This window comes from Urocitellus parryii, chromosome 9, assembly GCF_045843805.1.
Source record: "Urocitellus parryii isolate mUroPar1 chromosome 9, mUroPar1.hap1, whole genome shotgun sequence".
Classification (NCBI taxonomy): Eukaryota; Metazoa; Chordata; class Mammalia; order Rodentia; family Sciuridae; genus Urocitellus; species Urocitellus parryii.
The window spans coordinates 43,717,228-43,729,472 of record NC_135539.1 but is presented as its reverse complement, the minus strand read 5'-3'; positions in this window follow the sequence as shown (position 1 = coordinate 43,729,472).

Genomic DNA, 12,245 nt, shown 5'->3' with positions numbered 1-12,245 from the left:
CATATTTTTTAAGAAACAATGTCTGATACATTAGAAATGTGTGGAGAAAAAGATATCAAATGCTAGAAAATCAATTAAAAGATTTAACATGAAGCATTCTTAATAAAAGTTCCAAAACTCTTCAGATTTGTTTTGATAGGACTAAAAAAAATACATTTAATTTACCATGATACTTATATATGGTTGAGGGTTAATTTCTTAGCAGAAGACTTCCAGAATGGAAATGGAGTATATAGTCATGTGTGATGAAAAAAAAAAAAAAGAAATCAACCTAGAATACTATTAGATATATAAATGCTCAAGAATTCCCTCACTTTTAGATCTGGTCTAAAAGAAATACTAAACAAAATCCTTCCCAATATAATAAACTGGCAAAGCAAAAAAATGTAATATTTGAAAGATTTTGTGGAAAAATCAAATATATAAATTTCATTTTACTGAAACTGTGGTAGATAAAATATATAATTCTGCTTATAAAATTTGAAACAATAAATCCAAGTCACGTAAACACACTGATCTATGAAACACAAGATAAAGAAGTTTAGTTAATAGTAGACAAAACTATAAGACATCAATAAAATTTGCAAAGCTACAGTAGTAAGTTATTTCTTATCAGGAATTTAAATACAAATAAACTATTATGAAACACTAATCACAACAAAAACATAACCAACAGGAGTAAACATAATAATATGGTAACAATGTCAGATCTAAATCAATGGAAGGTTCTCTTTAGATCTATGATCACAAATAGACTAAAAAAAAAAGCAAAGAAATGAATACTACACTTAAAAATTGCAAAAATGATAATATAAAATAATCAGACAGAAGAAAATATTATATATGGATAAATATAGCCAATCTCTGGACTTATAATAGTAGTAAATACATATGTAACTTATATTTCCGAAACATAGAACAGAAACACCGAAGAAATTCAGTATCATAAAAAGAAACACAGTAATAATAAAAGACATCTATCCCCAATTAATGTAAAAGAATAAAATAGAATTGGAATACTACTCAGGGATTAGAAAACTTCAAAAAATATTATAAACAAATGAGGGTTAATGAGGAAATTTTCTCAGTAGTTTATGGACCATTATCCAAAGAAGACCAGTTTAACAACAGAAAAAAAATGTTAATAGAATTATATGAACATTGAAATTTCTTTCTAAAATACTTAGTTGAAAATTAAAAATGTAAGTAATAACTAAAAATTTATAAATGTGAATTCAAAGCCAGTTCCAACAATTTAGCAAGGCCATAAGTAACTTAGAAAGAGGTTTCAAGCTAAAATAAAACAAGGACTGTAGCACATGCCAGTAATCCCAGATGTGTGGGAGACTAAGACAGGAGGATCTAAAGTTCAATGCCAGACTCATCAAAAGCAAGAAACTCAAACAACAGATTGAGTCCATGTCCCTGAATAAAATACAAAATAGGGCTTCAGATGAGGTTCAGGAGGTGAGTGCCCATGACATCAGTCCACAGTAACCCAAAAAAAGAAGAGCTATGGATTTGGTTCAGAGGTAAAACACCTGTAATACCAAAAAAAAAAAAAAAAATTAACACAAAACGTCGTCTAATAAGTCCATATAATAATTATCAAATGCTCAATATTATTTTTGCAAAAACAAAGTAAGTTTTTTTTCTAAAGTTGTGTAGTATCCAGGGTACATAAATAATTTACATATTAAAAAAATTTTAAAACTGCTTCCTGATATAAAAATAATGAAACTATAATATTAAGCAGTTGTATGTCAACACAAATTTAGATGAACAAGCTACACATAACAAAATTGAAAGTACAGGGCTGGGAATGTGGCTCAGGCGGTAGCGCGCTCGTCTGGCATGCGTGCGACCCGGGTTCAAACCTCAGCACCACATACCAACAAAGATGTTGTGTCCACCGAGAACTAAAAAAAAAAGTAAATAAATAAATATTAAAAATTCTCTCTCTCTCTCTCTCTCTCTCCCCTCTCTCACTATCTCTTTTAAAAAAAAAATTGAAAGTACATCAATAAGACCTCAATTTGATGTTCAAATTAAAACTTATTATAGACCTATGCTTATTATGACAATATTTAATGGAGAAAATGTGGACAGCCAGTCAAATGTTCTTTCATATGAATGCATAAAGGCAATTTGGAATGAACTAGGAAAAGTTTTCAAACTTAGCTGGGTATTGGAGACCATGCCTGAAATTCTAGCAGCTCAGGAGGCTAAGACCAGAGAATTACAAGATCAAAGCAAGCTTCAACAGCAAGGTATTATGAAACTCAGTGGGACTCTCTCTCTAAATAAAATACAAAACACAGCTGTGGATGTGGCTCAGTGGTTGAAGTATTCCTGAATTATAACCGCAGTGTTCCCTCCAAAAAAAAGTTTTCAAGCTTTACAAAGATAAGAAATTATGTAATACCTACAATGATCAACCTTTAGGATAGTATGCTAAGTGAAATAAGTCATTCTCAAAAAGACAAATACCATATGATTCTACTTATGATATTTCTAATGTACCAAAAAGATAGGCCAAAAGGAATGACATCAGGAATAGAAAGATGAGAGCCAAATAAGTACTTTTTAGGGGGATAAATGAATTTTACTTTTATGTGATACAAACTTTTTAGAAATATCCTACAAAATAATTTGAATCAACACTACTGAACAATACATTTAAAACATATAACGGTAATTTAAAGTAAGTTAATGGTGTTGATGAAAATTATAATTTTATAATATATAAAAGATAAACAAAATTGTGAAAATATTTTAATTAAATGCTAAAGTCTTACTCCTAGACAAAATAACAGATTTATCTATATACAGATGATAAACTTTCTAGTAATTCTGGCTATTTGGAAGACTGAAGCAGGGAAATGCAAATTCAGCTTCAATAACTTGGCAGGAATCTTTTCCAAAGTCAAAGGGTGCTGGAGATGTAGTTCAGTATTATAACACCCCTGAGTTCACTCCCAAATATACATACATATGTCTGTATATGTATTTATATAATAAAATTTAGATGAATTATATGAATAATCACATGAACAGAGCAAACAATCAAGGCACTATATACAAATCATAAACAAAACAGGGGCAATATTTATACATGTAAGTAAAAGCTTTAATAACTTTCTTAAAAATGGGCACATGGTTAACATGTGTTTTTATTTCAGCTTATATTGTCTTCAAGTAAAAGTCAGGAGAATTTCTATTCAGTTATAACATATAGGAATATATATATAGTCACTGAAGTGAGTAAATCTACTGACCAACACTGCAGCTACTCTAAACAGTGGAACTCAAAAAGAGAAAAGAATTAGAGAAAACATAATCCACAAAATTCTGAATAACTCTATTACTTTAGAAATCCTTTTTTTTTTAAAGCTTTTGTTGTTATAGATGGACAGAATCCTGTTATTTTGTAAGTCTGTTTTTAAGGGGTACGAAATATTAAACCCTGTAGCTCACTTGTACAAGAAAAGCCCTCAGCCACTGAGCTACAGCTCCAGCCCCAGAAATCCTTCCTTAAACCACATTTATCATCTATACTTATATTATATAGTTACTAGGAGCAGATATTGTGAATCATTGCTATTCATTACATAGCAGAAAAAAATTTCATGGAAAATCCATATAAGTATTCATAGAAAGCTCTGATAAAAATTGAGTGAATAAATATTTAAATTATATTAAAGAAACTCTTCTGTGATGTTGATATATTACAAAGCTTTGACCTTCAGATATTCAGAAATTTGTGCAGATTTTCTAGGGAGTCCCCCAAGATAAACATCTGGCATTATGCAAATCTGCACAGGCATTAGGGAGTACTTTTTAAACTTTAATGTAGGGAGATCACAGGAGAAAAAGAAGGAGATTAAAGAATTGGGAATTATGGTAGAAATAGAGGAGGGTATGCTCTTTAATGAATACAAAAGAAAGAAACCTGGGTTTGGAAAAATAATTTCTGTTAGATTTTACCTTCTCAATTAACATTTTAAAATATGACTTGCTCTTTTACATATGGACATCTTATTCTTTGCTTCAATGATTTCTACACAGTTGGGTATAGAGCTACTATCACTTTTCTCTTGAAATTACAAAATTACTCTTTTGAGGACAAAAAAACAAAAAAAACAAAACAAAAAAAACCAGCCAAAGATGACTTAGAGAAAGCAAGACATGTTTGTTAAAATACAAAATATGGCTCATTTTGTCGTTTTTTTGGTAACTGTGCTTGTTTCTTAATGCTATTCTAATTAGAAAAAAAGAAAAAGAAGATATTATAGAAGATTCTATACAATTATTTTTCTTTTCTTTTTTTCTTTCTTTTGTTTTTTTTTAGAATGAAAGACTAAAATACATTGAACGATTTTTAATCACCAGCTTGTGAGCACTATTTTGCAAATATAGGTTAAACATAAAAAGTAAAATTGTGGGGGCAAGTGCATGGAGTACTTCATACATGGCATACATTACGGGCATCTGAGTGGCAGGCCACTCTCCTCGTGCTAGAAATATGAGTGGCAGGCCTCTTAACCTGTAGGCACAGCCCTGGGAATGAGGCCAGGTGTTGAAGTCCCTGCACTTGCTCCACAGCCCACTCCTCAATTGGTAGCTGCAAGGATAGTGAGCAAACATTTGATTGGTGTATTTGTGTTTATACACACACACACACACACACACACACACACATACACACACACAAGGTTGCTGCACAATAAAATCAGACCTGCTTCCTGCTTGGTCTCTGGAAATCTGAATTAGTAACTCTGCAGCCACACTCTTCTATACCCTGTTCTGTGGACCTCCTTGCTGGATGAGAGAGAGCCTACGCAGCTGGCACCCAAGCAGGGGTCTTAGGTAAATTTATAAGACAGAGTGTGGCTGCTTACAGAGCACTGAAAAAGGGGAAATGGGGAATCTACAGAGTTACACCACAGACTCACAGCTGCAAGGCCTGCACACTCTCTTAAATACTAGAGGTTTAACCTGAATAAGAGAGAAGCCCAGGAATTCTGAGATATAAACACTAACCCATGGATCCATGTTACTGATGTAACTGATCCTACTATATGGGACAAGATAATGGCAAATACATGACAAACTGAAGTGAGACAGGGGAATACTTTACCACTACATTTTTTTCCTATTGTGTCAGCCATTCATCACAGTTTAGGGTGCCCTGCTATACACTCTTATCATATAAAGATGGCCCTGAGGGAAGATGATGCTGTGAAAGACAGGGAATAAAAAGATGAGGGCAACAATCTACCTCAAAGCAAGCAACTACAGCAGGCATAGGAAAGCAGAGATGAGAAACTACTTTAAAACAAGGAACCTCGAAATCTGCAGGAGGAAGACAGATGGAAAATGGTACCTCTAGCCTTCATGGTGCAGAAAGAGGTGACGACAAATAGTTCAAGTATATCTTCTACAGACAGGCAAAGATTATATTTTACGTTCAGTCAATGGCAACTGCCTCATTATGAGGCAATGCCAGAGCCAGCAAAGGACTATGACAGTTTGGAAATGACCAGGCCACCAGACAGACTCCCGCAATCATCTTCCAGAAACCCATTCCTGGAGGCCAGAGATCCTTTGGAAGACCTATGTAAGACAAGAGATGAAGTGGCACCCACTTTCTCCACAAAAAAGTCTTAACTGGGCTTCTCCATAAATCTTCACCATGACTGATTTTAGGACTGTCAGCAAAAGAGTCTCTGGAAAAGAGTTCCATGTAGATAAACATCCTATTTTCATGTTGCCCCCTTTTACTTGGCCACTGGCCAAAAAGATACCAGCACTCCAAATGCTGGACACACTCTTACTAGTTTTTACTAGTTTTTCACAAGCATATCCAGTCTGTAGAAATGTGCAAACAAGGCTGGCCTTGAGGTGGGGCTTCACAGAGATGTCTACATTTTTAAGATAAGGTAAGAACTGGCAAGGGAGAAAAGAAAGGGAAGAAGAAGCTCTCCCCTTCTCAGGTGTTGTACTTGAAGGGCTAACTTGCCCAAAACAGTGAAAAAAACTGCTTTTATGTGAACTTCTGAAGACTGTGAACCTCTGAGCCTTTCCCCTTACATGCTGCATATAAAACTCTGAAACTACCCGAACTTGAGGTTCAGGGGATTGATTGACTGCAGTAAATGCTGTACTCTCTGAACCTGACTGCAGCCAAATAAAACTGTTTCCTGTTATTTACACTGCATTGCCTCATTTATCCCTACAACAAGGTAAGTGAATAAAAGCCTTCCCACTCAACATGGCATCCACACCATAGCACCCTGCAACTTGGTATCCACATGCATTGGGTGCCCTGAAGAAGGTAACGATGGACTAAAGAAGATGAGCCCCTTGCAGATCAAATACTCAAATCACTTAGTCTTGAACTTAGCTCCTCTCAAGACTGGAAAGACCAGGCCAGAGCATCTCTTGAGCCTGCAACAGTTTTGAATTGTAAGGCATTTTTCTATGATGAATGTGAACAGCAGGGGGATCACAATCATATCACGAATGTTGACCTCCCAGTTAAAACTTGCAGGGAGAGGGAATCTAGAGTTCCCTTGTGGTACAGGCTAAAGGCCCACCAAAGTATTTCTATCTGGTGTGCCTCTGTGTTCTGAGAGCCTGGAGAAAGTTACCAGTTGGGGGAGGTACAGCTTCTACACATGGCTTAAGGTAGAAAGCCACTGAGGACTTGCCACAGTTTATTGACAGGGCAAACAAGGAGGTAGAAGGGAAGGTGTATCATGAAAGAGCTAGGGCAGCCTTATACAAGGAATTTATCTGGGATTGACTAAATAAGGAACATAGGGCAGCAGTGGCACTGGTATGCAATGACACAATGGATGAATGGATTTTGGCCATCCAGGATATAGGGAAAAAAGAAGCTCAAGCATCTTTTCAGCCTCAGACATGGCAATGGCATAAATGCAGGACTAAAAAAGCTTGTAAATAGTTAGACAGGTACGGCAAAAAAAAGTGCATCTTTTCTCCCCATTGGCCCTTTACAACCTGATGGAGTGAATCCCAAAGAGTTAAGATCTAATGTTTTATGGCAAATGGATCTCACCCATTTTTTTTTTTTTTGCTCCTTTGGGAAATTTAAAAAATATTAATGTAATTATTGATGTCTATTCAGGCTGTGGAGTGGACACAGCCTCCACAGGAGAAACCACAAAAAGGTCATTTCCCATCTACTTAAATGATTTGGAATCACAAATATCCCCATGTCTATTAAAACAGACAATGGGCCAACCTATACTAGCAAGACATTCAAGCAGTTTGCAATGATTGACATATAAAGCACTTAACTGGGATCCCCTAAAATACTTAGACTCAAGGCATCATAGAAAGAACAAACAAAGAATCAAAGAGAATGCTACATAACAGAGGGGTAAAATTGTACCAAGTCACCTAGTGATGCCTTGAAGACAATCTTATTTGCTTTAAATTTTCTATGAACTTCAAAATTTTCTATAGAAATAGCAGCCCATAAGCATTGCCCCCACCCCCACTTGAGGCCCTCCCATCTACCTAAGTTCTTATGGAATGATCCAACATCAAATGCAAGGGATGGTCCTGGGTCCCATCTAACCATGGGTCGAGGGTTTACATATGTTAACAGGAGCCTCACCCCACCTGTGTGCCTGCCAGAAAGTCAAGCCTTGGACTCCCATAGCCACCGACCAAGAAAATTAAGGAACTAACTCTGGAGGAAAAAATCTAAAAAAGAAAAGACTCAGTAACACAAATGGCCCTGAAGTACAGTAAACTGGGGTGATATGAATGTCTTGTTGAACAAGCCACCAGATTGCCTTTTTTGCCTGATGGTTACTCCATCCCTGGGCCTATGACAACGGTCCTAGTATGCTAAAGCTCACAAGTAACAGTGAAGCCTCTCATGAGGTAAATTGTGCTTTGGTCACTAGGCTACCATCTTTAGCAGTTGGCTAATTGTTAAGGGGCTTTACTCAAGCTCTTCCCTAATAATTCCAACATTATTGATCCTTAGTTATCCATTAAGGAGATAGTCATACCATGGAATACCAGCATTTCTATACCTACTTTGCCCATTTGTTTCTATGTAGTATATAATGAGACCTATACTCCAGGCAGTCCCCTCTGTTTTGCTCTTACCACTGAAACTATTGTTCATAAGTATGATAAGTCATGTTAGGCTATCTCTCACTGAGCTTATAGTTATAGTTAATGTTATTTATACCTATAGACTCCCCCATGGCAAATGTAAGAAACTCTTACTGCCAACATGGCCAAAAATACTGTTTGGAAAGCCCCCTTCAGATAATCTTAGCATCCCATGGAATCAATGTATCACTGCCATATCTTATCTCCTTGATAAGAGGAATTTCTCTCAGGAAGAAAAACATCTATGTGCCTGGGCAGGTGCAACTCTCTGGAATGTAACTGATGTGCCTCCAAATCAGATGGGCTACTGCAGCAACTGCTACATGGGACCAGCCATTACAAATTTGTATGAAGAAAATCACTATGGTATGATGGATACCACACCAATATTACTAGCTGCTAGACCAATCAAATGGGCAGCAGTCAGTTGGATGAATCAATCTATATTGAGTTCAGACCTTACCATAGATTTGCCTTTGTGTAAAATTATACTCATACCCACTATGCACAAGCTTCTGTGATGCCACTCTTTGCCATGCTAATAATCAATAATACTTATGGCATAAATATCACTCTTACAGAGATTCTTTGTGCAGCCAATACATCTTGCTGTTTCACAAAATGCCTAACCCCTGTTATGAAAGCTAAATGTATATTTATCCTCAGAGTGCCCCAAGTAATCTGGCTTTCAGTGAATCTGTCCAGAGAATGGACGAGTCCATGGGACATAGAGATGAAGAATCTTCTGAATGAGACCCACACTGGGCAAGGCATGCAATTAGCCTCATCATTGCTGGGATTATTGCCCTGGTAGCCACCATTACCACCACAACTGCTGCCGATGCTTTGCTCACTCAGAGTATTCAGAATGCTCAGACTGAAAACAATTTGTCTACTGCCATGGCAGTAGTCTTTTCCATTACAAATGACTTTGTTGCAGTCCCTGCATTGTTCCATGGCTCTGTGGCTTCATGGACCACTCCTTAATTGGTAGCTGCAAGAACAGTTAGCAGACATTGCATTGGTATCTGCCTCTAATCTGCTTAGCTACAGCCTGAATATATATATATACATGGTAACTGTGCAATAAAATCAGACCTGCTTCCTGCTTGGTCTCCAGAGGTATTGATTAGTGACTCCAGAGCCACACTCTCCTCTACCCTGTTCTGTAGATCTCCACATTGGATGAGAGAGCCCACATAGAAAATCTTAAACATTTTCTTTTCTACATCAACAAATTCTCAATCTTCATCATAAAATCAAGAATCTAAAATTTTTCATGCAGAATACAAGCTGCCAAAAGACATTCTACAAATTAAATAAATAAATAACGACAGTGAATTAGAAATTCTGAAGGAAGTTTATGCTTACCCACAAAGACCAGGTTTCTATAGACCTCTAACATCACATCACCATATAAAGTCTGCTGATCTGGGTCCAAGCATTTCCACTCCTCTTCAGAAAAATCAATGATCACGTCCCTGAATGTCAATGGTTCCTAAAATAAAAATGAGTAAATATAGTTTATATCAACTATATTATCTTTGACACAGTTTTTTAATATACACAAGTTCTAATGAAATTTATAAGAACAGGGTTTCACATAGAAGAGTGACATCAATCATTCAGTATGATACTTTTTATGCGTTGCTGGGGATTGAAGTCAAGACTATATGCATGTAAGGCAAGCACTATAACAACTGAGTTATATTCCCAGCCCCAATAATTAGTTATCAGCAGTGGAATTGGTGAATAAATGTGTTATAATGAAACCCAGAGAGCAGAACCTGTGAAGCAAAATTCTGAAGCAAAAGAGGGTAAAGAAAAAAATTCCAACTTAATTCTAATGTATAAAGAACAGTTGCAATAAGTAATTGCCTATTCAAAAAAAGTACATAAAAACTAAAAAATGATACTTGAGATATGCATAGTAAACTTATAAGTAATAACAAGACTCATAGGACAGTGGTCACCTCTATGTGTAGAATATACATGAGATCAATTAGACACACGAAAAATTCTAACAGCCCACATATTACTTAAATGGCAGTATTCAGAACTGTCTATATTCTTATGATTTAAGCAAGCATTAAAACAAGTACTTTATATATATATATATATATATATATATATATATATATATACTTTTTCAGACTACAATAATACAACTCATTTTAAAATTAATAAAATAAAAATTTTAAATATCAATCTATTATAAAACACTTAGGTATTTGGGCATGCTTAAATTACATGACACAAAGTTATAACAAAAGAAGCAATAAAAAAGCAAATCAAGTGAATATAGTATAAATCCCATAGTTCATAAGAAAACTGACACATCAGGTTAAATATTCCAAGATTTGGTGAACTACTCTCATTTTGAGAGTATAAACCCACAAGTCATGAGTGAGAGAATACTAAGAAAGTGAGGAAAATATTCTGAATGATTCTAGCACTTTAATCGCCTCCATGAGGGTGTGAAAATCGTCCCTCTTCCAGGGTTTTAATTTTCACCAATGAGCAAACAAAGACATAGAGTTAGTTTAAGGTTCTGAACTCTGATGTCTTTTTTCCTAAAGAGCTTTAAAAGAAAATTAGGGATTTAAACCAGGGGCACTATAACACTGAGTTGCATTTCCAGAAGGTTTGATTTTTTTTTATTGAAATTTGAGACAGTGACTCACCAAGTTTCTTAGTTTATATCTAAATTACTGAGACTGCACTCAAATTGGCCATCTTTCTTCCTCATTCTTTCACATTTCTGGGATTAATTACAGGTGTGTACCACCACACCTTACTCTGCACCCACTTTTGATACCAAATATGCAAATTTGCACAGCAATCAATGTTCCAACAACTAGTTATCCAATAATTCAATTCTGATGACCCTTAACAGATGCCAAAAGTTTAGGTTTATTACTATATAATTTTACTAAATTGGGGGTCTCTACAACTACAATCTGAAGTTACACAATCTGATAGAACTACTCATGGAACAAAAGAGCACAATTATGTATACAAGGTTCTTATAAAATCAATAAATCAGAAAGATGACAATAGAAAACATGAATAGAAAATGAAAAAAGTCAGAGGAAGATGCGGCACTACATAGGCCATTTTACGAAACACCTGGTTGAAGATATTATCTTCAATTTTGGTGTTCTGCTACAACAGTGAAGAGCCTCATTCCCATTATAATTTAGAAAGTCTTCACTATTTTAAATATGGTAATTCAGATACTCATTCTGCATATTCCCATTTTTTCATAAAAAATTAGTTGAACACTTTTTTTAATACCTTAATGAACTTATTTTTTATTAGTCGTTCAAAACATTACATAGCTCTTGACATATCATATTTCATACATTTGATTAAAGTGGGTTATGAACTCCCATTTTTACCCCGTATACAGATTTCAGAATCACATCTATTATACATCCACGTTTTTACATACTGCCATACTAGTGTCTGTTGTATTCCTATACTATCCCCCCTCCCCTCCCATCTTCTCTCTCCACCCCATCTACTGTAATTCGTTTCTCTCCCTTGTTTTTTCTCTCTCCCTTCACTTCTTCTTATATGTAATTTTGTATTACAATGAGGGTCTCCTTCCATTTCCATGCAATTTCCCTTCTCTCTCCCTTTCCCTACCACCTCTCATTTAATGTTAATCTTCTTCTCATGCTCTTCCTCCCTACTCTGTTCTTAGTTGCTCTCCTTATATCAAAGCAGATATTTGGCATTTGATTTTTAGGGATTGGCTAGCTTCATTTAGAACAATCTGCTCTACTGCCATCTATTTCTCTGCAAATGCCATGATTTTGTCATTTTTTTAGTGCGGAGTAATACTCCGTTATGTATAAATGCCACATATTTTTATCCATTCATCTATTGAAGGGCATCTAGGTTGGTTCCACAGACTAGCTATTGTGAATTGTGCTGCTATGAACATTGATGTAGCAGTTTCTCTATAGTACTCTCTTTTAAGGTCATTAGGGAATATTCCGAGAAGAGGAATAGCTGGGTCAAATACTGGTTCCATATCCAGGTTTCCAAGGAATCTCCATACTGCTTTTCAAATTGGC